Source organism: Mustela lutreola, chromosome 8 (genome assembly GCF_030435805.1).
Source record: "Mustela lutreola isolate mMusLut2 chromosome 8, mMusLut2.pri, whole genome shotgun sequence".
Classification (NCBI taxonomy): domain Eukaryota; kingdom Metazoa; phylum Chordata; class Mammalia; order Carnivora; family Mustelidae; genus Mustela; species Mustela lutreola.
Window position 1 is genome coordinate 58,177,861 of NC_081297.1, and position 5,834 is coordinate 58,183,694.

Here is a 5,834-nt window from a genome sequence, read left to right on the forward strand (position 1 = left end):
CTGTTAAGCTGAAATTCTAAATATGGAAACAAATGCATATGGACATACACAGAGACACACAGATGATAAGAATATGAAATTCTATTTAGAAAAAGAACTTGTACAGCTTTTAAGCAAATAGTATAAGAGGAAAGTTTTGGCCTATATTTGTATCTCCCTGAAAAGTGGGAGAGATAGAATAATGGTTTTTATCCAGTAGAGTGATCGTATGGCCATTCCCATAGACATAGATCATCCTCACTGATGTTCCTGGGAAATTCAGTACTAAGGTCAGGACATATCAGTGCAAGAAGGGTAGCTGAGTACTAACATGGTAGTAAATTGATACCGTCTAAATTTCTTGGTTCTGTAAGTAATAACAGGTGTATTGTTAAAGTGTTTACTGCATATTTATTCCCATGTATTTCTGGGAATAGATTAAGCTAAAAATTTAATATGTGTATCATAGTAAGCACCAGGTATAACAGAATGCGGCTGTGATATATGTAAAACTATGAACAAAATACAATTAGGAATTCTTTTATAATTTGTCATTCTGTCCTCACTAGTCCTTTAGTTCTTTGGGATAGATGCAACCCTTTTGATCATGTCTTTGAAAGCTTGTATCACTTGCCTGTTCCTCAGAGTATGAATGGAGAGATTCATCACTGGAGCAACTGAGGTGGTAAGAACTGACACCACCTTATTAATAGCAACCCCTTCTTTTGCACGAGGTTTGATATAAAGATGCAGCTTCTGTAAGTGTTTGAAACCACAATTACAATTACATGGGAAGAACAAGTAGAAAAAGCCTTTTTCCTTTGCTGGGCAGAAGGGAATCTGAGAATGGTCCTGATGATGTATGTGTAGGACAGAATTACACACACCAAGGTGGAAATGAGTGTCAACACAGCCAGGAGCAAGACAAATCACTCTATAAACTCTGTCTGAGCAGGTAATCTTTGGGATGCGAGCAGCATCACAGCCAAAGTGATCAATGACATTAGAGACACAAAACTCTAGCTCAAAGCCCATGTCAAATGGCGGGATGTGAATGATTAGAGCAATCATGTAACATCCAATAAGGAATTTGATGCATTACATGATGGTCATGTAATGGAAAGTTTTGCTGATGGCCACATAGCGGTCATAGGACATGGCCTTCAGGAAAAAAAATTCAGTCACACCCGGGATGATAACAAAAAATAATGGAGTGGCACATGCATTGTAGGTAGCAGTGTTGTTCCCAGATGCCATTGTGTAGAGGAATCTAGGAATGCAGACCATTGTAAATGACACTTCCAAGATGCAGAAATTCAAGAGGAAAAAATACATGGGTGTTTTATGTTGGGAATCCACCAAGGTGAGAGTGATGATGGTCAGATTCCCTACCACAATCAACAAGTTAGAAGCAGAAAAATAAAAAGCAAAATCTATAGATTTGGGTCATCTGTTAGTCCCACCAGGATGAATGTTATTATCACTGTGTAATTTTTCATCACTGATTCCTGACTATGGTCTCATCTGTGTGTAAAAATAAGAGACAAATTAGATTAGAGAGAGAGAGAGAGAGACTGTTAGCATGTTAGCAGTGGGTTAAAATGCTAGCTAAGCCAAAATTTTATTGTATTTGTCACATGTTAATCAGGAATGTTATTGGTGTGGTAGTTGATTGATAATCAATAATGCTACTGGATTCCCACAGTTGAGCATTATTTTGGATACTAGCGAGAGGCTCTTATTAAAGATTTTTATTACTATCTTGATGCAGTGTTAAGTCAGTAGTGAAAGGATTCTTTAACAACCCCACAAATGAGGCTATTTTACATTAATGAACAGAAAAATCCTCTCATAAAAATATTCAGGGTTTGTAATTTCATGACAGTAGCTCAAGTTGTGCTTGTCATCTTGGTTGCATATGAGCCAAATGGACTGACAATAGTTAAGTATGTGAAGTTAAATTTTCCTCCTCTCAGCCTCTGGTTGTTACTCATGGTGGTAATTCATATGCTCCTCTAAAGTACTTCATGCCCTTCTGCTCTTTTCCTTTTCTAAACTACACAAAAACACTCTTGCAAGACCATTTTAAAGATAGAACTGGTGATCTTTAAAAGAGTGATCTTTTAAAACCATATATGAGGGGCACCTGGTTGGCTCAGTCAGTTGAGCATGTGACTCTTGGTCTTGGGAATGTGAGTTCAAACTCCATATTGGGTGTAGAGTTTATTAAAAAAAACAAAGCAAAACAAAACAAAACCCCCAAAACCTTTGTATGAGATCCATTTCTGTGTTTAAAGTCACTGAATAGGGTTCCATTTCCTGTGGAATAAAATTCAAACCACTTACTCTGTTTTATATGGTCCTTTATGACTTCATGGCTGTGTTCTTTTTTTTTTTTTTTTAAAGATTTTATTTATTTATTTGACAGAGGGATAGAGCACAAGTAGATAGAGCTGCAGGCAGAGGGAGAGGGAGAAGCAGGCTTTCTGCTGAGCAGGGAGCAAATGCAAGTCTTGATCCCAGGACCGTTGGGATCATGACCTGAGCCAAAGGCAACTGCTTAACTGACTGAGCCACCCAGGCTCCTCTGGCTGTGTAATTCTAATTCATCTCTTGTTTATCCCACTTTATTGGTCTTCTTCAGTTCCTTGAATATGTCAAGTTTTTCCCACCCCAGGGCTTTTGCAATGTTATCTCTCTTCTTGAAATGCTCTGCTTGCATTCTGTCATGGCTGGATTTTATTTTTCAAGTGCCAACTTAAATATAATCCTTTCAAAGATACTTTCCTGGGAAATCATATCTATGTTCTCTCCATCCCCCACACTGTGAAAAGAAATGATCTGTTTATTTCACTCAGAGTACTTATTATAATTGGTAATTATAGATTCTTTTACTTTTTACCTACATCTCCTAATCAGTAACAAGTTCCATGAGAACACAGACCATGACTATTTTGCAAAGCACTGTAAATCCAGGACTAGAGCTTTGCCTGGTACATAGTAGATAATAAGTTTTTACCGAAAGAATAAGACCAGGCATTTTTTTTTTTTTTTTTTTTTTTTTTTGTCTAACTATATTTAAAGTGTAATCTAAAGCTTACATCACCTGTCTATTTACATTTTAGAATTTAAATCTTCATTTAAGGACCTCAATGTATTGAGGCAATTTTAGGAATTAGGATGATAGATGGTCACTTTTAATCAAAATCTCCCATAATTACAGTAAGCTATTTTATCTGTACCTAAGAATAAATAAGAATTAATCTTTTAAGAGCTAGTTGGGGTTAAGAGTAGTATGGAGGGGAGTTGTAGATGGAAAGGGTAAACTGGAAGTAAGGTTTCCATTTTTGTTCATCCCTTTACACTATTTTTTCTGAAGGAACTTCGCTGACACTATTTGAGATGTGATCCTTAGGTCTCCTCTGAGAGGGCCCATCTGGGTAAACTGTAAGTGGTACAGGGTAAGAGTATGGGCTCTGGAATAATAGATCAGGACTTGAGACTTGGGTAAAACATTTAAGGGCTGTGAAACCTTGGGAAGTTAAGTGATAGGTTGTTTCCTGGTCTGTGAAATGAAAATAATAAGCGTTATGTTTTTCACAGGTTAGAATAAAGATTAAACAAACTAATTCTTTTAGGCTGTTAGCATCATGCCTCATACAGGACAGATACTAAATACAATCTGTTTGCTTCTTCTATTTCTTCTCCCAGGACATGCTCCCTACATGAAGGAGTTCATGTATTCTATATCTTCTTACGTTTCTGAGATTTGCCTCCTCCCCCTATATTTCTCATATGTATTTTAAGTTTTCTGCTATCCTTGAAGTTAGATACAAAATTAATGGTTCTCTTACATTCTAAAAAAAGTAATATTTGTTGATAGGTCTTTACATCACAGGTGAACAACTACATACAACATAGAAATTGTTCTTTCTGAATCTTTTTTTGTTTTCTAACATGATTCCCTGCCAAATCTCTTAGTTCAAACATTGGTCCTTGAGATGTTCTTTCCCTATCTGCTCAGTAACCATGTCTTTCTTTCATAGTCTCTTCTGAGTTTGTCTTAGGGCTCTCTTTCATCATGTTATATTACTTTAGAATACTGTCTTGCAGTTCTTTCTTTTAATTTATAAGAAATCTCTTTTATGCCCTAGACATGTTGCCCTATCTCTCAAAAAAGAAACAAACAAGAAATGAACAAAAAAGAAGCAAATATTAGCCAAATGGGTTTCAGGTTACTATGAATAAAATGATCAGGACTTAAGAGAACTATATAAATGGAAAAAGAAAGCTTAGTAGATTATTTTAGCCAATCTCCTAGTTTTGAAGATGGAAATCAGAGGGTTACCTGTCAGTAAGCTTGTTAGGAACAAAGTATAAGGAAGAATTCACATTTCCTAAATCCTAATTCCATGCTTTTCCTCCCACTCTGCCAAGTTAGGAGAGAGTTTTAGGAATTTTTTCTTGGTTTTCTTGGTTTCCACTTGTCCTTTAGGAAGTTTGCCATTCCTACTGCATTTCTTTGTCTTTTAAAGACACCCGGTCTGTTTGAACTCTTCTCTTAGTCTCTGTATTACTTCTGGGTAAGCTTCCCATCAGTGCTGTAGGAGATCTGGAAAATACATTCACTCAGGATCTTAGAGGGTGATAATCACATTTATGTTATTCATCACAGACATTTCTTTTTTAAATCGAAGAACACATTCTAATGAGTAATTTCCTGGGATAAGAATAGGTTTTCGTGGGAGATAGTAGGACAAAGAATCCCATTTGGTTGTATTCAACTTAATTCACAAAACTTTCCAGGATGTTAATGATCATAGGTAACATTTTTAAGGCAGTTATTAAATGTCAGATACAATGTTAAATCCCTAGATGAACTCCTTTAATTCTCGAAGCAACTCCCTAAGACTGGCTGTTATTTAATATTCATTTCACAATTGAGGAAACTGAGTCCAGAAATATTAAGAATGGTGCCTGAGGTCATTGACTTAGGATGTTGTGAAACAGGGATATGAATCTGAGCAGTCTGACTACAGAAACTCAGCTCCTGAGTGCTATAAAACATAACAATCTCAACTATTTATTTGACTGATTTATTTCTCTCATTATCTTTTGAGAAAATGTCTGACCTCTTCTTGGGTGATCCTATCTGTCAAGTAACTTCTTTAGGGAACTAGATAAATAAATGCCCAGGGCTGCCTTATTTCTGAGTTAGGGGCTCTAGTAGATAGTCTTCAACAATAATAATTACACCTGAAGTCTTTCCCATTTGCAGTCACTCTCTAGGATTGACTGTATTCCAATGATTGACCCAAAAGGATTGAACTGTTTCTAAATAACTTAATTGTATCATAGAACAAACCTCAAGAATATTTATAGAAACACAAAAATATTGAGGACCCAACAAGGTAAAACTCAAAATGTCCAGAATTCAATAACAGTTATCATACATGCAAAGAAGCAAAATATGTGTATATGCGTATAATATACATTATGTAAATATGTGTATAAATATGTGTATAAAATACACACATATGCTTTATTTTATATATATATATATATATATATATATAAATTTACATATGTAAAACATGAAGAAATAAATTAGTCAGTTGAAAGTGACCCTAACAGACACACGTTAGAACTGGCAAACAAGAATATTGAAACAGCTATTATAATTTCACTCCAGACATTCAAAAAATTAAGTAAAAGCAAGAACCAAACCAAACTTAAGAGATGAAAACTATAGCGTGTGAAATAAAAAAACTATACTGGATGGGTTTAAACAGACTATACCTTGCAGAAGAAAATACTGGTAATCTTGAAGGCATACAAATAGAAGTTATCCAAAA

The 5,834-nt window shown here is 35.4% G+C and overlaps 1 pseudogene; it reads right to left on the minus strand.

The window, feature by feature from the left end:
- Positions 1-552: 552 nt before the first annotated feature.
- LOC131837997 (olfactory receptor 6C2-like) lies at positions 553-1,478 on the minus strand (annotated as a pseudogene).
- Between the last annotated feature and the right edge of the window lie 4,356 nt (positions 1,479-5,834).